Here is a 22,112-nt window from a genome sequence, read left to right as displayed (position 1 = left end):
TCTTCAAGAAAGAAGGGTTAGGAGACATTTCTTTATATTCTGACACTGAAGGTGATTTTGGAAGGACATCCTGACAAAGAAAATTTTTTTTTTACAGATGCAGACAAGCCATATAAATTAGCACATGACCAGGGCATGTGCAAGGAAAGTTCCAGGCACTGATGGCCTTGTAGTGTGTAGTGGAGCATCCAACTGTGCTCTTTATAATTATGAGTGACCTTGGGCCTCAGTTTCCTTATCTGTAAAACAAGATGACTGTATTCTATTGCCTCAGAAGGGCTCTTCTTTTTTCCTTTCCAGACTTGAATCCTATGCATTGAATCAAATATATGAGTGTCCTGTGTGTGCACTTGGGATGGGTAGAGTAGGACTGAGTGACTTAGTTGCTGCCTGTGTATCAGGTGCTAATTGGGAGATGTTTGTCATTCAAAGACTGGGGTCAAGTGATTCTTTCAGGTCAGCAAGACCTCCCAGGGACAGGTTGACTCTCAGTAGCAATCTCCCTTCTAGGTTATGTTGCACTGGGCTAAGGAAGGGGGAGCGACTTTCGGCCTTCACAGGAAGCCTTTTTGATAGCCTTCATCCCTGAGTTCCCTTCTCCACTTTCTCGTCACAGCCTCCTGTCCCCACTATCCCTGAGCCCTCAACCACAGGAAGCCCAGGAAGGAAAGTGACCAGGGCATCGACTGGAGTCTGGGTTGAACAAATTAAGAAGGATTCTCCGCCTGCCTTCCAGTTGTCCTCCAGCCAAAGGTAAGTGGTCTGGTTCTTTATGAGAAGACTCATTTCTGAAGGGCTTAAAGATAAATGGCTGGTCTCCATATAGAATGGCCATGTCTGCCCTTCAAAATTTAGCCAAGGGGGTGTATTGAGGCATTTTAAGGAAGAAGGTATTGCTATTAAGGCAAGCTGGGGAGGATGAGTGGCTTCCCTAATTTTTATCTGGTAATATGGGCCTCATTGACTCAGGAAGGGTCCAGAGGGGAGTCTGGGTCCACAAGAGATGAGGAAGAAAATAGGTCAAAAGGGGCACAAACAGGACAATTTTTATGTTAAATTTAATGTGCAATTAAAAATAAAACAAGTTCATAGTTTCATATAAAAACCTTTTTTGACATGCTCATGTTTGCTGATGTTTATTAAACCTTATTTTAAAAAGAAGTTAGAAAGGGCTAAGCATCTAAGAGGTGGGTTTATGGGTCAAGGTACATTACTTCCACTAGTCAGCTGATCTGAGTGAGGTCATAGTGTCTGTAGAGTGGCTGCCATCTACTAGGATGTGAGCCAGAGGACCTGGCTTCATTTTCTGACTCTGTCCCTTACTATCTGAGTAACCTTGAGAATGTCACGTCTTACTGCACTTTTTCTAGCTGGGTTTCTTTATCTGTAAAGACGAGGGACCCCTGAGGTCCCTTTTGGCTTTTCCAAAGTAAACTGTGTCCCAAAGTAAATGATCAATTGCCTAATTAGTCTTGGCCTAGGAGAAGAACTTAGTTTTTAAAAGATGGCATGATGACTACTAGGAAATATGTTTAAAAGAATTGTGCATGTATAAGATTGCTTGCTGTCTTGAGGAGGGGAAAGAAAGGTAAGGGAGGGAGAGAGAAACAATTTAGAACCCAAAATCTTACCAAATGAATGTCGGAATCTATTTTTACATGTAATTGGAAAAATAAAACAACAAAAATTAAAGAAAATTCAAAGAAAAAAATGTCATGATAGAAGGAAAGGTAATACTCTTGTCTAAGCTCATCTAATAACTCTCTGTTAACCATGGATATGGGACTTCCCCTAAAGTGGGTGTCAGTTTCTTTTTCTGTTAAATGAGTTAGTTGTATGAATGCTCTTTTAGATCTGGATTCACTATTCCGCTCTACTCAAGGGTATTTTAGGACACTGAGATCATTTGGGCTTGGTCAGTTTGGGTTACCTAACTATCCTCTCCCCCCCCCCCGGGGCAGCAAAGATGTGAAGTAAATGGAGCACTGGTTCTAGAGTCAGGAAGACCTGAATTCAAACCTCACTTCCATCACTTATTAGCTATGTCACCCTGAGCAAGTCCCTTTACCCTGTTTGCCTCAGTTTCCTAATCTGTAAAATAGGGATAAAATAGCATCTAACTCCCAAGATTGTTGTGAAGATCAAATGAGAAAATACGTATCAAGTACTTAGCATAGTGTCTTGTCTTTCTTAGGTATTTAATAAGTGCTTTTTGTCTATTGGTCTTTAGGAAAACTAATCCATCCAAGAGAGATCAGGTATTATTATCCTTAACATAGAGAAAAGAAAGAAGATTGAATCCCATAGAAGAAAAATGGCTTTCCTGAAGTTCTAATCCAGTCAGAGCAGAGGCAAAATTTGAGTCCAATTCTGCTGACTCTCAGGCAAAGTGGATGTCTTAGGAGCTCGTCTTGGGGTAAAGGTGATGCGGGTTTGGAACATGGACAGATGGAAGGTCACAGTTCCCCTACTTCTTACCTTGGTCACTTTAGAACATATCCCAAGAGCTGGCAGACAAAGTATCAGTTCGGTCCAGAAATGCAGACAGATCAGACAGGTTCCTTGTAGTTCCCACTAGGAGGGCCTTGCCTCTATTTTGGTGCCTGTGAAGGAAGTTGAAGGGCATAGAGAGTAAAGGCCTCTTGGTTTGTCTACCTCAGGGCAATTCTATTTGCTTTTTGAAGTCCTGTTATCGCCATTAAAATATTCTTGCTAATGAGTTACTCCTGGGTAGCCCAGGCAGAATAATTAGTCCCTCCAATTTAACCCATAACTGATACCTGGAGGCATTTCTCCAGCCACTGGTGGGAGAGGGATGAGATAGGAAAATGACCAGATTATTTGGCCGAAGATGAAGGGAAGTCAAGCCAGGGTCCCCAGCGAGATGTTGCCCACGGCATCAGCTAAGTTCGGAATTTTAGATTCATAGAATATCAGAGCTGCAGAATCACCTGAGAGATTAGTTAGCCCCATCCCATAATTTTATGGAGGTGGATGAAAATGGGCCCCAGAGGTAGAGAATGACTGATACAAGACCTCACAGATAGGAAGTGCAAGACCGATTCCTGGACTCCTACTGTCTCTGAATTCAATTCAAAGCAGCAAGCACTTACAGAATACCTGCAGGGATGATGCTGGCTGCTGAGGAGGTACACTGTTTAGAGAAAACTCTATCCTACTTCTCATGACAGTTAGTGCAAACACAGATAATCTTAGCTTCTATTTCTCAAGCAATTTTTTGACTTGCGGTTTTGAGAGTATAAATGTTTCCATTTTACAGATTAGGAAACGGAACCTCAGAGGACCAAAATGATTTGTTTAATGTAACATAAGCCAATGAAAGGTTAGAGTTGGGGTAATGATAATAATCGTTAACATTTATATAGCTTCTGCTGTGTGTCAGGAACTGTGCGAAATACTTTACAAAGATCTCATTTAACCTTCTCATCAACCTTGGAAAGTAAATGCAATTATTATTCCCATTTTGGAAATGAGAAAACTCAGATAAACAGAGGTTAAATGACTTATAAGTAGCTTATGTGGCTTGCTCAGTCACACAGTTCAGGTCTGAGGGCTGGATTTGAACTCAGGTTTTCCTGACTGCAGGTATATTTCTCTATGCATCTAGTGTCTCCAAAATAGGGATATGAGTCTCAGTTTTTTGACCCTGAAGCAGAGGATTCAGGATAATAGGTTTAAAGATAGAAGAGACCTCACAGTTCTACAATTGTCTCCCCATTTTATCAGTAAGGAAACTGAGGGAGAAAATATTATGAAGCTTCCCTATTTTTTGAGGTAGACCAGGTATTAATCTCCTTAATGTAGAAAAAGAAAAATGATTGAATCCCAGAGAAGAAAAATGACTTTCTTAAAGTCCTAATCCAGTCCTGGTTTACCTGGAGAATCAGGGTAGGCTTTCTGGAGGAGGTGGGATGAAAGCCCAGCATCAGTGGGTTGGTTGAACTTTGCAAGGGCAATCCAGGGCTTGGAGGGAAGGGGTTGGTTTGCCAGCTGACTTTTCATTGGAAACTCAGAAACTCCATCACTAACTTTCTACATTTTCTCTGGGCCTCAGTTTCTCCATCTGAAAAAATAAGGGTTTGATTAAATGATTTCTGAGGTCCCCTGCAGCACCAAATCTTAATTTCATGATCCTCAGGATGGAATGGCAGATTGGACTGACCTGAGTGGAGGGGCTTGAATGATGGAGAAGGAGAATGGCCTTTATGAATTGTGGGTCTGGACTTGCCGATCCAGTTTTCTGCCTACATCTCCTCCGGTGTAGTGTCGATGGCAGAGGGAAGGGACCATAAAGGAGGAGGGAAGGCAGGTTGTTTCTCTGGGAGGCACTACTGCTAGCGGGTGGCACCTAACAGCACATCAGAGATAAATTGCTTTTAAATAAAACCCCTTTGCTAACTCGCTCAGCCCCCTGTCCAGGTCACTTCCTCTCTGTGTGTCTGTGATTTATAGAGCAGCTCTTAACATTTATTAACTTCTAAATCAGTGCAGCTGATCAATTGGCCCCTTTCCCATTAGCCCCTGAGTAACATCTTTTCCTCCCTCCTTTAGGGAGAGAGGGAGGGGAGTCTGAGCCACAGAGAGACAGCCAGGGACATCTGGGGACATGTCACAGAACTGGAGAGGCAGATCCAAGCTGAGGCCAGGGTCGAAGCCAAGTTAGGAGCAAAGGGCCCGAACCTTGGTGTGGTGTAGATGCTGCTCAGGCCATGGAAGGGGAGAGAAGTCAAGTGATAATTAGGTGGCTGGGCAAGCTGGGATTGGAATCTTGCCTCAGATACTTAGTAATTGGATGACTTTGGGCAAGTCACTTAACACCACTCAACCTCAACTTCCTCATCTGTGAAAGGGTGATAACTTTGGGGTCTACTTCACAAGTCAAATAAAACAACTATATATTAAGTACTAGATAAATCTTAGCTATTATTTAATGCTAGTTGTTATTATTATTATTATTATTACTATTATTAACTTCAGTCTTTTTAACATGAGTGCTTAGCCTAGTGCCTGGCACATAGTGCTTTATAAATAAATATTTGATTGATTGTCTTTTCCTCAAATTATAATATTTTCAATAATCTTAACAATACATTTCTCTTGCACTTTGTGGTTTACCAAACTTTTCACATGCACTCAGAGTTCCAGTAGGTCCGATACTGAAAGATCATCCAATTTAGACCCCTCACTCTACAGTGAGTTGAGGGAAGCAAAGATCAGAAAAAGGAATTAGTCCAAGATCACCTCAGTAGTAAGTGGACGAATGAAAATTCAAATCTAGAGCTTCTGATCTGAGTTCCAATGTTCCAAGTGGAACACCATTTATGGTGCAATTCTCTTATCTGGAGTAGAGAGTCACAAAAATTTGATTCCCATTTTCAGGCAGCTAGGAGGTATAGTGAATAGTTTCTGGGAAGATTTGAATTCAAATTCAGATTCAGATGTTTTCTAACTTCATGATCCTGAGTAAGTCACTTAAGTGTTTGCCTCAGTTTCCTCAGATGTCAAATACTAGCACCTACTTTGAAGGATTGGAGTGAGGACCAAATGAGATAATATTTGTACAACATCCATCATATTACCTAACTACACAGACAGTGCTATAAAAATGCCTATTCCCTTTCCCTTTTAGATTTGGGCAAAATGATGCTCAAAGGTCATCTTCTTAGATAGTATTAATAGATTTCATTTGTACTGCGGTTTGTAGTTTTCACAAAGGACCTCAGAGATCCATTATTCTCATCTCTCACTGCCCTCTGTATATAACTGTGTAAATGCACAAAATGCAGTCCAGTCTAATCCAATAAGCATTCAATAAATGCCTACTATGTGCTGTGCACTGAGTTATACAAAGAAAAGATGAAAAATGGTCTCTGTCTTTGAAGAGCTTATATGGGGATGGAGGTAGGGAGTTGTTCTACCATATTTGCAAAGATAAGTTCCAGATAATTTGAGGAGAGAGCAGTCACTTAGGCAGTAAGAATTTTAAGTACCTACTATGTGCCAGGTATTGTGCTAAGTTCCAGGAGAGCACTCATGAGAAAGGAATAAGATGAGGTTTTTAGTTGGAGGAGAGAGGGATTCCAGGCACGTTCAATGGGAGACAAAATGTAAGGTTGGGGAACAGCAGGGATGCTGTGTTGGCTGTATAATGGTGGGGGGGCGGATTATTTGAAATAAGTTTGGTCTTAAGTGCTAAACCTGGGAGTTTTCCATCCCTCCCAGAGACACCGGTTTCAGGAAGGAGCAGGAAACTGCTGAGGGCCCTTGAGAAGGGGAATGATGTTGCCAGACCTTTTGCATGACACCATCAATTCAACCAATATTTATTAACCTACTATTAACACAATGCATAAGTAACATGCAAGGGAGCATTAACCTACCTAAGGGAACAAGCTGTTTTTATACACAATTTACTGGCTTCATTTATATACAAACAAATACTTACACGATAACTGATCATTCTCATCTCTTCATTAACGCAGGTCCATGAGGACCTGCTATAATAGCTCCATACAATAACTATAGGCCTCAGAAACCATCAGAGGTTGGGCCTAGAAGTGATGCCCAAGGTCCCATAGTAAGTATGGAGATATGCTCTGAAACGGGATCTCTGACCCAAAATGTAGCATTCTGGCCACATTTTAATCCCTATAACAAAAAGCTGTCTTCTTTTATTTTTCTTTGTATGAAATACTTCAGGATTGTAGCAGGTTAGGGAGACAGAAAGAGGAGTAAATACAGCGTCTGCCCTGGGGAGCTCCTAGTTTGATTGGGAGAGAAACTTAATTAAAACAATGTAACAATAAAATGGGAAATGTGTAGAAGATGAGGCAAGGTACTATGTATCAATAAAATTTTTAGGGGCAGCTTGGAGATTGGGCTCTGGATTCAGGACTTGCAAATGTGGCTTTAAACACACTTAATAGCTGTGAGACCCCGGAGCAAGTCAATTCTGATGGCCTCACTCCTCCCCTCCCCCCCAAAAATCCTAACCATCTGTGCAATTCTGTAACAATTGAATGGGCTGAGAAATTTGGGAGTGAGGTCTCCATCACTGGAAGTGTTTCTGCAAAGATTGGAGAAAGATTAAATGGTCTTAGTCCCCTTCCCCTCTGACATTGTTATAGCTTTGGTGGAAAGCTCATGGGACTTAGAGTCTGAAGTCCTGGGTTCAAATTCTGACTTCTATTTTGGGCAATTCCTTTCACTTTTTTGGCCTCAGTTTCTTTCCCTGTCAAATAAAGGTAATCTCTAATATCCCTTTTAACTCAAGACTCTGCCGTGTTATAATGTGGGAACCCAGAGGTGGAAGGCTCCCTATAGGGTCTAGTGATCAGGGAAGACTCCAGGGAAGAAGGATGTCACTCATTTGAAGGAGGAGTAGGGAAGATGGAGGGTGAGCTCTGGGCTTCCCAAGCCCTGACCTGCCTAAGGCAGGGATCTGGCTCCCCAAGTTTGCTTCCTTACTTGCAGGTTCTGATGAAGAGGGTTTATTCCAGGAGCTGGCTCGGGGCTCGAGGCCCAATCAGTGCTAATGAGGACACTGAGGAAATAAATCGGATCCCAGCACAATCTCAATGAAGGATAAACACTTTTCTCCTGTTCTTGCTGATTCCCTCCAGGGCATCAGGATCAGGATCAGGCTCTGGTCCCCGAGTCAACCTTGGTCTAGGAGATCATTGATGGTGGACGTGGGAGGTGGAGAAAGAGGGAAGAGGACACAAAGGCAATCCTGGCATATCCAGCAGGTGTCAGTGTGGAGCAAGTCTTTATTGTGAACCCCCACCCCCCCATGCCCAGCTTTGCTTCAGAGCCTGTGGGAGACACCCAAGGAGAAGACCCCCCTGCTTGTACCTTGGAGCCCTTCCCCTCTCTCTGAGGAGAAAGAGATTCAGAGGCATGAAAAGAGTTCCCAGTATGACATTAATCCAAAGTGTAAAATCTTGAAGAGACTCAGACCATGAGGGCTAAGGGAATTCAGGATGTAGGCTAAGGTGGTCAGGGTAGGAAGACTTGGAATGAAGTCTGGAAAATGGCAGGATTTGGAATCCCTTTAAGTCTTTCCTTTTCCAAGTGCTTTCACACCTAACATCTCATTTAATCTTCACATAACCCTGTGAGGACAGAAGAGCATCCCATTGGACAGATCAGGAAACTGAGGTCCCAGAGAAGTTAAATGATAGATGCACTGTTGGAGAATGGCAAATCCAGGACTAGAGGGCAAATCTTACTCTCTAACTATGAGCTTTAAGAGAGAGCAAAGACCGAGCCTTAGTTACCCAAATTCCAACTCAAGTCCCTAGCACAAGATTGTTCACACAGTAAATATTTGGGGAATGTTTATGGAAATGAATTAATCTCTATCAAATTTAGGGCCTTTCTCACATGATCAGGGGACCCCAAAGGACCTGGATTTTCTCATGAAGAGTGTGTGAGTAGAGGTACATTTGCTGCCTTAAAACTCCTTGAGTTCAGTGACAGTTTTATTGCTATTTTTGATCCCCTGGTGCCTAGCACATAGTAGGTGTTTCATATATGCTTATTGATTAATTGGAATAGTAAATGTTGATTTTGAAAAGATCAGACCACGAGATACTTATTAGCGAGGTGATGCTGGGAAATTCACATAAGTTTCCACATCTGTAAAATGGGGATAATAATAGCATATGGTTGTTGTGAGTATCAAACAATATGGTACATGTAAAACATTTTGCAAACCACCTCCTTCTTCTAAGTTGTCATCATCATCATCATCATCATCATCATCATCATCATCTTCATCATCATCTCTCTTCTCTCTTCTTCTTCTTCTTCTTCTCCTCCTCCTCCTCCTCCTCCTCCTCTCTTCCTCTTCTTTCTCCTTTCATATTTAGCCGCTAGTATATGGGGAGGAGGAAGGAGCCAGTTTGGTCTTTAAACGACAAGACGATGAAAGTACTTTCACTTTTGTCTGTTGAAGGTTCTTCCTTCAAGAATCAGCTCAGGTACCAGCACCTCCATAATTACTTTCATACAGAAGTGTGGAGGTAATGTGGCTCAGTGTAAAGATGTAGGAAGCACAGCCAGCTTCTTGATCTATTCTGTCACAGACAGACAAATTCTGTTTCACTGAGCAAATATTTGTTAAGCACCTACTATGTGTAACGACTTGGGAATATAAAGACACTAGTCCTATAGTCAGAGAGCTTAAAACTAACAGGACCTGGCTGGCTGGTCAGAAAACAAGCACACAAAAATTATATCACAAGGGTTCATGAAATAAGTATAGTGGAAGGTCCTGGCAAGGTAGTAGTAGAATGCAGTAGAAACTGTGTTTGAATCCTACTTCTAACAGGATTAGCCATGTCCCCATGGGCAAATCATTTCACCTGTGTTTCCTCATCTGGAAAATGAGATAATAATACCTATGGTGCTTACCACACAGGCTTGCTGTGAAGATCAGATGAGGTGATATATGATTAGAGAGGCTAATTATAAGTCTTCTATTTTATTGTTGCTATTATAAATAATAATAAATATTAAATACAATATATTTATTGATAATAAAAGTATCAACAACACAGTATAAAATTATTATTATTGATAATAATACTACTGATAAATAATTTCTCCTTTAAAATTTTTTAAATTTTTACCTATCAAGTTACTTGAACCCTCCATTGCATTTGTCTCATGCTCCCTTGGAGCATAATTTTCTGTGCTTCTTTTCTGACCATCCAGCCTAGTCTGACTTTAGACTAGTGTCTTTGTATTCCCAGGTTGTTGCACATAGTAGGGGCTGAACAAACTTTTGTCAAATGAAACAGAATTGTCTGTGTGTAACAGAGTAGGGCCAGAGGTTGGCTAGACTTCCTGGTCCTGCACCTCAATGGAATATTCATTAGCTGTAGGAACTTTGAATTTTGGTGAAAGGGAGGGGAGAGTGGGGGAGGACAGCATAGGGTGCATGGAATATCTGACTATTAGCCTTTTGCATTTATTACCTTGGTTTTGGGGGGAAGAGAATGGGAGGGGATTGAGAACAAAATTAAAATTCTTCTTTGAGAAGTTAACAACTTCCCAATTAAAGGATTTTTATTTGCGAAATGCCTTAGGGGCCTTTTCAATCAGGAGGCTCTTCTGAATAATAACAGGACTGTGCAGGGGCAGGGAGAGGGAAAAAGGGGCAGGGAGAGGGAAAAAGTGCCAGGGTGCCAGCTGCAGAGGCTGGGGAGGAGAAGGGCCAAGTGAGGTAGAGAGGGAAGAAGGGAAAAAAGGAGGTGAAGGCCAGAAAGCTGAGGTAAAAAAAACAAAAACTGAAGCTGAGAGAGGGAAGATGGGAGAGGGAAGAAAGGAGAAAGGGTGAAAGGAGAGCTGGGAAGGAGAGGAAGGAAGGAAGGTGGGAGAAAGAGAAAGGAAGGCGGAGGAGAAAAGAGAAGGGCCAAGCAGGGGGAGAAGGAATTCCTTGCATTGAAATTGCAGCCTGTTATATACAGTAAGTCTTAATTAACTGTAGAATGAATGAAGAAAGAAGAGAGAGGAGAACCCTTTAGTCCCTGTAGCAGGAAGAACAGAAGTGGGCAGCACTTTGAGCCTTCCCTCTCTATCTCTAGATATATCTAGGCTCTGCTGCTCCTTCTCTCTTCCTGAAGAAGATCCAAGCTTTTTCTGAGTTGCTTGGAGACCAAATTGAGATGTAGAGCTTCTCTGAGGATTGATTTCAATTGCTTAGAAGCTTCATATTATCATCACTTCCAGAGAAGGGATTAGTAGCAACGGGAATAGAGATGTAGCATAGAACTGGGGTTGGAGAAATGGAGGGGAATGTCTTATGGACTGGTGATGTCAAGATGTTGGGACTCAGGGTTGGGAAAGGAGTGGGGGATGAGGATGGAGTGGAACAGATTTGTTTTTCCTCATCCTCATCACTTCCACTCTCGTCCCTCCCTTCCTCCCCTGGTCCTAGTGCTTCCACCTCTGTCCCCACTGTTATATAATTTCTATCTTACATTTATAGTGATTGTTTCCCTTGGAGAAGAGAAGTATCTCAAGAGTAGGTACCATTTACTTTTTATCTTTGTATTTCAATTGTCAAGAACAGTTCTATGCACTTACGAATGCTTGCGGATTGATTGATGCTAGGCTAGAAACAAATTCATTCCCTGCCCTCTTTCTTGAGCTTATCTATAAAGACATTCTGGATTGATCCAAGGACGGGGATAACTTTTCTCAACTCTCACCCATATTTCATGTGACTTTTCTCCATTCATGACCTCCCCATGCCCAATGTGTTTATGAGAGGCAGCGTGATATAGTAGAAGGAGCCTTGTCTCTGAAAAGCCAGTTTGGAGTCTTAGCATTACCAGTGACTAGTTATGTGACAGTGAGCAAATTCCAGCCGTGCTCCAGAGGCTCAGGACATGCCCAGTGAGGCTTCCTGGGGCCTCAGTTTCCTCATCTGCAACATGAAAGGGTTGGACTAAGTGATCTTGAAGGTCCCTCCCAGTTTTCATGTTTTGATTCTGCAGTTCCAATCCTGTGTATGGCAAGCTTGCTCATGGCCTAGAGGCTATCTGGATTTGTATCAGTGGGTATCATGACTAATTGGGTCTGTCTGGGATCACAAGCCTCTCGTGGGAGTGACCATGTCTGCAAAATCCATTTTAAGTGTTCAGCCAGAGGCCCCAGACAAAGTGATGCTGGACAAAGGACTTTATGGGATCTGGAGTCGCGGTGATCTCATGCCTCCCGGTCAGTGATTTCTGTCCCACCTGGGGATGTGTCTATGTCCTTCTGAAGGTTTTCAAAGAGAATAAAATGCATGATCTCACTTGAACTCATAACAACCTTGTGTGATAGGTCTGAATTTTGCTAATGAGTGAGCTGAGGCTCGCTGAGTGGATCTGTGGGCAAGGAACCAGTAAGTAGTGTAGTGAAATTCCAGCTCAGGTCTTCTAGACGCCACACTCAAGGTATACAGCTGGGAATTTCCCCGTATCTGAGCTATAGATTTGGAAAGGACTTTAGAAGGCATCCAGTCCAATCCCCTCATTTTTCATATGAAGAAACTGGGGCCCAAAGAGGTTGTGACTTTACTAAAGTCACAAAGTAGAAGATCTGTGATTTGAACCTTAGTCTTCTAACTCCAAATTCAGCATATTTTCCAAGGTATAATGCTTTCTTTCTCCTCCCTGTTATCCTTTCTTTTCCTCCTTCCTTCCTTTCTTTTCTTCCTTCCTTCCTTCCTTCCTTCCTTCCTTCCTTCCTTCCTTCCTTCCTTCCTTCCTTCCTTCCTTCCTTCCTTCCTTCCTTCCTTCCTTCCTTCCTTCCTTCCCTCTTTTTTTCTTTCTCTCTTTTCTTTTCTTCCTTTCTTACTTCCACTTTACTTCTTTCCCTCTTCCTCCCTTTCTCTTTCTTATTCTATCTCACTCTTCTTACATCCTTCTTTTCTTTATTCTTTCCCTTTACTTATATTCTCCATCCCTTTCCTCTTCCTCACTCCCTGTCTTCCTCCCCTGGAGGAAACTTTCATCCCCTCTACCCCTATTTATTAAGAACCTACTGTGTGCTTCTTTCAAGCTAGCATTTCCCAGGATCCATCTTGTCTTTTGGATCCATTAACTCCTCCCTAGAGTATTGAACACACTGGATACTCAGTTCCCATTGGGGACAACCGACAATCCCCAGGATTCCCAGGTTAGAATCCTATTTCTCCACAATGGAAGATCCTTTCTTTTCTGATGGTCTAGGGGGCTAGAGCCTGCTTAGTGTGGCTACCTCTCTGCACCAAACTTCACATTTCCTTTCAGGATTTCTGTTGGGTGGCCCCAGTCCTGTAGAAATCCACTTCCCTTCCCCTCCCTTCCCTTCCCCTCCTGTGCTGCCCTGTTGCCTAGGAGACCAAGTCTCACCCTCCTCAGAGCCTCCAGCCTTTGCTAGGAGCCCGCAGGGGAGAAAGGCTGTCTGCAGGGTGAGGAGGTAAAACCAAATGTGTGAAGAAACAGAAAGTAAGAGAAGAGAAGCTGTAGAAAGACTCATGGAGGGGGTGGGTGGGAAGAAGGCTAGGCCAGGGATGAGGATGCAGAAGAGCTAATGCTCACTGCATCATGGTATTTGGAGCTCTTCTACCTTAGAGAGCCCTAAGAAAGCCATCAGTCTGACATCTGCAGTGTTCTGGAGGGAAGGAAAAAAGAAAGAGCCAGTCCAGTGCAAACAGGGCAACAACTGTGGAGGGTCAGCCCCAGACTGGTCTCTTCCCCTCCCTTACTGCAGATTATTGAATAAACTTCTGCACATCTCTGAGTCTCAGTTTCCTCATCTTTAAAACTGGGTTGGGCCACATGATTTCTAAGGTCACTTCCAGCCCTAACAGTGATGAATAGACCGGGAGCAAGAAGGGAAAAGAGGGTAGAGGAAAGAGAGATGAGGCTAAAATGGAGAAAAAAGAAGACATTGGGAAGTGATGAAGGCACCATGAGAAAGAAGGGGAGATGATTTGAGCAGAAGGAAGGCCAATTTATACAAGAGTGGGAGCCAGTGAACCTGGATCAGGATCCTAGCTGTGCTGCAAGTCACTTAAACTCTTCTGGGACTTGATTTCTTCATCTGTAAAATGAGGCACTTTAATCAAGGGAGCTGTGTCTTCTAATTCTCAATTCTACAGCCCTTCCTGGGGGATGGGAAGGAGGAAAGAGACAAGGGTTGAACATCAGGAAAGGGAAAGGGAAGCCACAGAAATACTGGTCTCCCAGCATCAGAGCCGGAGTATTGGAACAAATCTGAGAGGTTGTTCAGATGAGATGAGAGATTAAGAGGCTAGGTCAGCAGAGAAAGCAGAAGAAATGGGATTTGAATCCAGCTCCTCCTTGTCTCTTCCCATCTCTGGTGCTTTCTCACATGCAAAAAAAGGCCCAAGAGACCAACCTGCAAGGAGGGGGAGCAGCAGAGAAGAGGAAGGGGATGTTGCTGCCAGTAGCTCCTCCTTCAAGATGTGATGGATTCGTGCCATTGAGGAAGGACAGAATTTAATTACAAGGAGAACACCAAAGCAGAGATCTGTCTGTCTCTCTCTGCCCTCAGTCCTAGCCTGACCTACCTCTCTCTTTTTTTCTTCTTCCCTTGCTCTCTTCCACCCCCTCTCCTCCAGGCAGGCACCCAGGGTTGCGCCCCCCCCCTTCCTTTCCAAGGTCATTCAAGGAGACTGGAATAATGAATAAATGACTTGGCTGTCCAGAGCTGGATTGTGCCAGCAGAAAGTATTATATAGTCTGCACCTGCTTTTTCTTCCTTTTTTCTCTCTCTCCCTTATCCACCATCACTCTCCCCCTTCTTTTATTTTTTTTTCCTTTCACTGGCTTGTCCTACTTTCAAATCACAGTTGCAGTGATGTGGCTGCCGCTCCCTCAGCTGCCTGTGTAAATAAATTGAATTGGGAGAGGCCAGCCCCTTTGAAAGGTCAACTCACTCTACAGTCGTCTCTCCCAGAGGATGGGATTGTGTTTGGAAGGCTAATTGGGATAGGGTGACACACCGGGGTGGGGTGGGGCAGGAGGAGGGAGCCAGACCCCAGGGCCCTGGCGGGCAGGTATGCTGGTCTCCAGACAGGTTGAGATTCCTGCCTGGTAGCAAGGAGGGACCAGAATAATAATAACTTCTCTTTCCATAGTGTCTTAAGGTTTTCCCAAACTAGTGTGGGGTAGAATACTGCTCAGATTACATCAGGAAGATTCAGGTGCAAATCCTACCTGTGACCAGGAGAAGGGGAGGCCCTTATCCTCTATATCTTAAAGGACTCTCTCTTCAGTTCTGGATGGGCACAGATTTGCCTCAGTGAATGACATCTCCACACCAGTGAAGCCACAGATCTTTAGGCCAGATGTCGACCCATTGATTTGTTTTTATCTGGGCCCATGATTTCCTCAGTATAGGGAACCTCTATTATGGAAAGACTTTCCTTCAATACATATCCCCAACATCATCTTAAAAAATTCCCTGGGGCTCTGAGGACACTTGCCCAGAGTCATGGAGGGAGAAGATGTCAGAGGAAGAACTTGACCAGACTCAGGTCTTTCTATTTACTGACACACTACCCCTAAAACAGTTATTCCCATTTTATTGATTAGGAAACTGAAACTTGGAGAAATAAAGTAGCAAGTTCATAGTCCCAGTGGTAAGTGGAAAAGCCAAGATACTGATGGCAGACACTAGGCTAGGGAGGTCTTCCTATTTCCCAATCTCCTCTAGTCTCCCTCCAGCACAGTGGCTCCTAGATGTAGCCATGATATAATTTGGGCCATTATACAGTTGGGAAGCTTCCTTTGGGAGAGAATGTGCCAAGTTCAATCAGAGAATTCTGGGAGAATCTCAGTGCTGGTCCCTGTACCTATGTGGCCTTGGAAAAAGTCACCAAAGCTCTCTGGGTCTGAATTTTCTCCACTGTAACAGCATAGCATTGGACTAGATGACCTCTGCACTCTCTTTTTGATCTTCTTGTCCCATTCCACCCTTAATCCTATAAATCTATAGAATATGGGTTGGGCATTTTTGAGTCTTGTAGGTTCTTGAGCAAAGATGGAATGAGAATTGTTTTTAGGAAAATTTTCAGCTTCTGTAGAATGGATTTTTAAAAATCAGAGATTTAGAGCTAGGAGAGAAATTAGAGGTCATACAATCTACTCTCACTTTACAGATGAGGAAATTGAGTCTTGAAAAGTAAAGTGACGCTCAAGGGCAAACTTATAACCAATGGCAGAACTGGGGGAAGAAGCCAAGTCCCCTTATTCCAGGAGTTCTCCATGGTGCTCCAGAACCTGGGAGTGGGGATTCAGAGATTTTGACTTTGTGGTGGTGTTAGTGAGAATAACTCCCATGTCTGAAGCTTTCCTCACAAAGTCTTAAGAGATGAATATTTTGGGTATTATTACCTCCAATTTACAGAAAGGACCCTGGGCTCAGAGAGATGTATCAAATTCCCCAAGATTACACAGACACACATTCTAAAGGTAGGATTTAGACTTGGGTGTTTCGAACCCAAGACCAGGTCTTGTAATATACCAGGAATCTAGTCTAAAGGGAGAAGGATCTAGACTTAGAGGGGAAAAATGGGGATGGAGACAGAGGCAGAAGCAGGAAAGACATTTTAAAGGAGAATTAACCAGATTTAATGATGATTTGGTGTGTAAGAAAAGGGAGAGATTAAAGATCATAATCATCACCATAATGATAATACTACTAATATGGCTTATGATGATGGTTAGCATTTAGATAGGCCGTCGCAAATGTCTTAGTAGCATTTTAAGTTATTATTTTTATAGCTTAGAGCTTAGAGCTGCACTAAGACTTTTGGGATGCCCTAGGTCTCAAATAGCACTTTGAGGTTTGCAAAGTGCTTTCCAAATATTACCACATTTGATCTTCACAACATAGTTGGAGATAGGTACTTTTATTATGTTTTTTGTACAGTTGGGGAAACTGAGGCAGGCAGCAATTAATATGACTTGCTTAGGATCTCACAACAAGGACTGCTTTTGATCTGCTACTCCATGCTTCTTTCCTAGGTGAAATTATTTTTCCCATTTTACATATGAGGAAACTGAGGTTTTAAAACAGAGAAGTGACTTACCTAAGACCACAAAGGTAGGAAGCAGGTATATGAGTCAGAAGGGGACCCCAAATCCAATATCACTATGCCTCAGAATGGGGAGGGAGATCCCTCAAGAAAGGAAAGAGATGGAGAAGCAACTGAAACAAGAGAGATGGCTTCTGCCATTAATCCAGGATGAACGGGAGGTGCCCCACTCACTTAGGACTGGGCAGTTAGCCTGCAAATTATTTGTTTGCAAGTCGAATAATTCTTAATGTGCAAGAGCTGCGGGAAGGAAGCCCCTCGGCTTATTAAGCCCACAATCTCTCATCGATCGACGGCTCTGCACGTCTTCATTCAGGTGAAATTTACCTTTCTGGCACCAGATGATTCTCTTCCTCTCCCCTCCCCTGACTTGTATCCCTCTCCCCTCTCTCCCCCAGCACACACACACATGCAATCACAGATCCATTAAGCTGGGACTGGGCGGATTCTTCATTCGCCATCAATCAATCAATCAATCAGTCATTAGTTGATAGCTTCCTGTGTGCCGGCCTGTGCTATGGGGAAGATGGAACTGAGGAAGAGAATCATAGTTGACATTTATGTAACAGAAACCTGAAGGGTTTACAAAGCACTTCTCTGACAACCACCCTCTGAGGGAGGAAGTATAAAAATTGTCATCCCTTTTACAGAAGGGGAAACCAAGGCATGTGGATCACTCAGCAAACATTGCTTAAATATTATTAGTTAGGCACTGTACTTAGACATTAGAGATTCAAGAAAGTGAACACAATCCCTGTTTTCAAGAGGCTTATATTCTTCCTAGGGGAGGCAAGGTACACCTGTATAAAATGGATTCAAAATATAAACTGATGTTGGGGAGAAGGCACTAGCCGATGGGGTATAGTGGGAGGAAAGATAAAGGCCTAGTGTGGAAGCTTGAGCTGAGCCTTGACAAAAACTAAGGATTCTGGGAAACAAGAATAATGAAGGAATGCACTTCAGGAATGGGAAATCCAATGCAGAGGTTTGGAAATAAGGGTCAGGCTGGCCAAATTATAGTGTGCCTGAAGAAAAGTCAAGTCCAGAGTAGCATTGATTCAGAGCATTGATTCACTTTACATATGGGGAAACTGAGACCCATAGTGGTAAAATGACTATCTTTAGAGATCATATTATCTATCTTCATTTTCTAGATGACGGACTGAGGTCCAGGAAAGGGAAAACATTGTTGTTCAAGGTTACCTACTAAGTCAAGGTCACCTAACTAGGAAACAGCAGAGTTAGGATTCCAAAGCAGATCTCCTGACTCCCAAAGTAAAGCACCATGATACCATGGCATCATTCACTTTAGTATATGCAGAACCTCATGGGGAGATAGATAAGTAACTTCCCTCAAGGAGTATGTGGTTCCAAGGGGGTAGTCTGGAAATGGGGAGGAACAGGCATGTGAGCCTTTCCTCCTTGAGAGCCTCATTCCTTGCCTCCATCCTTCTTGCCTCTGAGCTCCCATTTCCATATAGAACAGTGGGACATTTCAGTCTTGAGCCATTAGAATGCTGTCAATCTATTGCTGTGTCCTATTCTTTCTCATCTTCACCTCTATTGAAGACTTTGGGAGCTGAAAGGGATCCTATTATCAAGTCTCCTTTTACAGATCCTGGGGTGGAGACTCTGATAAGAAAGGAATTGCCCTCCATCATACCACTAATCAGTGGCAGCACAGGGATCCAAACCCAGGTGTCCCAACCCAGAATCCTGATTTTTCCCCACTTTTAACATTTACCCCTGATTTCAGCTTTGTGCCATCCTCCACCTTTCCTCTGGATACCCCATGTCTAGTCCTAATTAGTCCACATCACCTCAGAGTATCCTAGCAGGAAATCCTGACATGGAGTCCCTCCCTCCTGCTCCATTCTGGCTGACTGTGAGACTTGGTATCTTCCACTGGCCTGAAGCAAGGGCTGCTACCTATGAGAGTCTGTCAGTCTAGGAGCTTTGAAATCATGAGCAAATGCATGAAGAGCTTGTTTAAATGGTGAAGATAGCATAGAGTGTGAACAAAATTCAAAAACATTTCTTTCACAAGGACAGAATGGGAGAAGGTGGGGAAGCTCTAGAGAACAGCTTGAGGGAAGAAGATCTTGGAGATTTCAGTGGACTGCAAGCTTGATATGAGTCTTCAGAGAGATGTAGCAACTAGAAAAGCTAAGGCTTTCTCAAGTGATAATAATAGAAGCCTGAGGTTTAGAAGGATAAAACACTTGTCCCACCGTCCTTTGCTCTGGGCAGACCATACCAGAGGGACCAAGTTTAATTCTGAGCAAAAGTTTTAGCAAGGACATTCAGAAACTAGAGAGTAGTGGAGTGAGCAGCAAAACAAAGAGCCTCAATTGAATCATCTTTTATTTAGCACTTACTGCATTCAAGGCACCAGAGTTAAATAAAAACAACAAATCTGAGTTCCTGCCCTCAAGGAGCTTCCATTCTGAACCTACTACATTGTACATATGGAGGAACTGGGGATGTTTAGCTTGAAGAGCAGATTTGGATGGTGGGAAGCTGGATACTAGAAAATAGCTGTTTTCAGATAGTTTACAGCTAAGGAAACAAGACCAGAGACTTTACACGATGTGTTCAAGATTGCTCAGGCAGTGAGGAGTCCAATTTTATTTTCTGTTTCCACAGGTTAGAACAAGGGTGAACAAGTGGAAGACTTGAATTCAAATCTTAAGATTCTATTTTACTTGATATGTTCAAGATTGATCAGTTAGTGAGGAGTCTGATTTTATCTTCTGTTTGGTTCCGCACGTTAGAACAAGGGTCAACAAGTAGAAGACTTGAATTCAGATCCTATGATTCTATCTTCAACCTCTTTCCAGTGCTTCCCATATGGTCTATTTCTTAGAAACCCTTCCAACTCAAGGATCCTGGAGTGCAAACTTCTGGTTCCACAGGAAGAACTGAGCCCTATTTCATCTTCCCTGGGAGCCTGTCCCATTTGTCCTGTGCCTTGTCAATTCCATGACTAGAGACTGGACTGTCAGGTGGGATAGATTCAAAGGTTGATAGATTCTTTCATCTGTGACCTAAGAGCAGTTCAGTGCATGTCCACGAGCTCTGGAATTGGAGGTTGGAACTTATAGTGAATCCTGTTTTAGATACACTGGCCAGACGTAGGGAAGACCCTTCATATCATTCAATTTCCTCTTACGTACACTGGGATTAGTAAAATTTACAGTGTCTTATCTTTTAGGGTTAGAGTTACAGAATTTTAGAAACAAAAGAAAGATAAGAATTCATCTAGTCTCATCCATACTAGAACAAGCATCTCTTGTAAAAGATAGCTCCAAATTGGTTTTCTAGACTCTGATTGAAGACTTCTAGTGAAAGAGCTATTAGGGCAGCTTGGAGACAAAGAGGATAGAGCACAGTCCTGGAATGAGGAATTCAAATCTGGCCATAGATACTTAGTACCTGTGTGATTCTGGAAAAATAATTTAGCCCTGATTGCCTCAGTTTCTTTATCTATAAAATGAACTGGAAGAAAGAAATGGCAAACCACTCCAGTATCTTTGCCAAAAAAACAAATCAAAAAAAAACAAAAAAAAAACAAAACAAAAAAAAAACCCAACCAACCAAACAAACAAATGGAATCACAAGGAATTGGACAAGGCTGAAGTGATTAATTACAATAACAAAGGGAAGCCATTGCCTCCCATGGCAATTAATTTTAGTGTGAGTCATCCAGTTCTCTTTGTTAAGTCTCCCCCAAACATATCAAATCTAAACATGCCTTTATCTTCCATTTCCAACCCTCCCTTAGCATATCCCCAGCTTCTTTTCTTCAAGGCAGCCATTTTTAGTTTCTCCAATTGATTCTCATATGCCATAAACTATCGTTTTGCCACTAACTTGGTTATGTCCCTCTGGAGGCCACCCAATTTGTCAGTGTCCTTCCTAAAATGAGACTAGTTTCTTCAAATGAAAATCAATAATGTTTACAGATAAACTAGTAGGAGTAACCTTAACAAGCAAAAAATCTATATGTTGGCTAGGAGGAATCCACATCTGTCCAGAGATCCATGGGAATTAATTAGATCAGCCCATCCTTTCTCTTCTCCAAGGGTTCCTGAAATCCCACTAGGCCTTCTTGGGTTTTGCTCCACCTACTTTGGATAAACTTAGCCTCCCAGTCTAGTTCTTCATTTCTCTAACTGGATACTCACAATCAGTGGAAGTAATAGCATCCACAGGCCCATGAAGGGTCACAACTTTCTTATGTCCTCATGGTTAATATCAGTACTTGGGATTTGAAGGTAGTGATCACTCACAAGAATCATGCTGAAATTTCTCCTTATACCTTTCTCTCTCCCTCTTTCCCTTCCTCCCCTCATCAGACTGGTCTCTGTCTCTGTCTCTGATCTCTCCCATTATGTTTGTGTGAAATGATACTTCCCTGTATCCCAGTTTTATTTCTCACCCTGGAGGGGAAGGGGAAAGGGCTTAACCTGTTGCATGGGGACAGAAACATTTTAGTTCTAGTAGGAATCCTTTGTATAATCTGGACAACAGCCTCTGTTTCTTCATTTGTAAAATGGAGTAATACTTTTTTTTTTTAATCCAGATGGATCTACATTGAAGAAAATGTTGTATAAAACTTAAAACACAGTAGAAATGTGACAATTTTCATCAGGGGGTTTGTAGATCTAGAGCTGGGAGGTCAGTTAGCCTACCAAGAAACTGAGACTCAGGAAAATCAAGGGATGTCTGAGGCAGGATTTGAACCTCTCCAAGTTTTTTGGCCCTAGTAACTCTCTCCTGTGATTCTGGATGATAGAAAGGAAAAGACAGAAGAGCATCAGATGAGGTAACCTTCAGATGCTAGGAGACCCATTCTTTGTCCAGAGATTGGAGGGCTTATTCCGTGCACCTCTCTGCAGCAGCACATGCTCAAGGTGGGCTCCCATGCGTGTGCATCTATGTGTGAGCAAGTGTGTGCTTATGCATGTACATGCAGGTGAGTGCCTCATGTGATATGTTGTGTGTGTGTGCATGAGGTCGAGATCAGGGCTGGGGGACTCAGAAACCATCAATAGAAGAAATGAACGAGTGCATCTTTGGCTCACCACATGTTGCTTCTGTTTGGAGGAATGCAGCACAGGAGACAAATTGTCCCCCGAAGCAAGTCACGGCAGCCCCGTCATGAATGGTTCTTATTGTCTTCTGAAAACTGTTGCCTGTTGGGCCTATTGATATGACAAGGGTAACTCTGGGCCTCTGAAGGAGGCAAAGCTTTGGCCCATTAGCTTCCCCGAGCCTCCTGCCACAGAGGCACCAGATCCTTGTCCACTGAGGCAAGGCAAAGGCCCGTACCTCTTTCAGCTTGCCCTCCTTATTGGCTTTCCCTCATTCTGCACTTCCAGGTCCTGAGCCTCTTCTGCTTCTGGGCCCCTGGGATGATTCTCTGGTCTGGGTCATCCCCAAAGCCTTTTCTCCTGTAGTTGCCACACTTCCCAGGTGTCCT

The 22,112-nt window shown here is 42.9% G+C and overlaps 1 long non-coding RNA gene across 1 annotated transcript in view; it reads left to right on the top strand.

The window, feature by feature from the left end:
- LOC141558787 (uncharacterized) overlaps positions 1–22,112 on the top strand; it is a 354,651-nt gene that overhangs the window by 70,551 nt on the left and 261,988 nt on the right. Inside the window, exon 2 of the long non-coding RNA XR_012487143.1 lies at positions 617–753. This is a non-coding gene — a long non-coding RNA (uncharacterized LOC141558787). The remainder of the gene's footprint in view (positions 1–616; positions 754–22,112) is intronic.

Source organism: Sminthopsis crassicaudata, chromosome 2, assembly GCF_048593235.1.
Source record: "Sminthopsis crassicaudata isolate SCR6 chromosome 2, ASM4859323v1, whole genome shotgun sequence".
NCBI classification, from domain to species: Eukaryota; Metazoa; Chordata; class Mammalia; order Dasyuromorphia; family Dasyuridae; genus Sminthopsis; species Sminthopsis crassicaudata.
The sequence above is the reverse complement of the archived record's forward strand: the minus strand, read 5'-3'. Positions and strand labels throughout refer to the sequence as shown.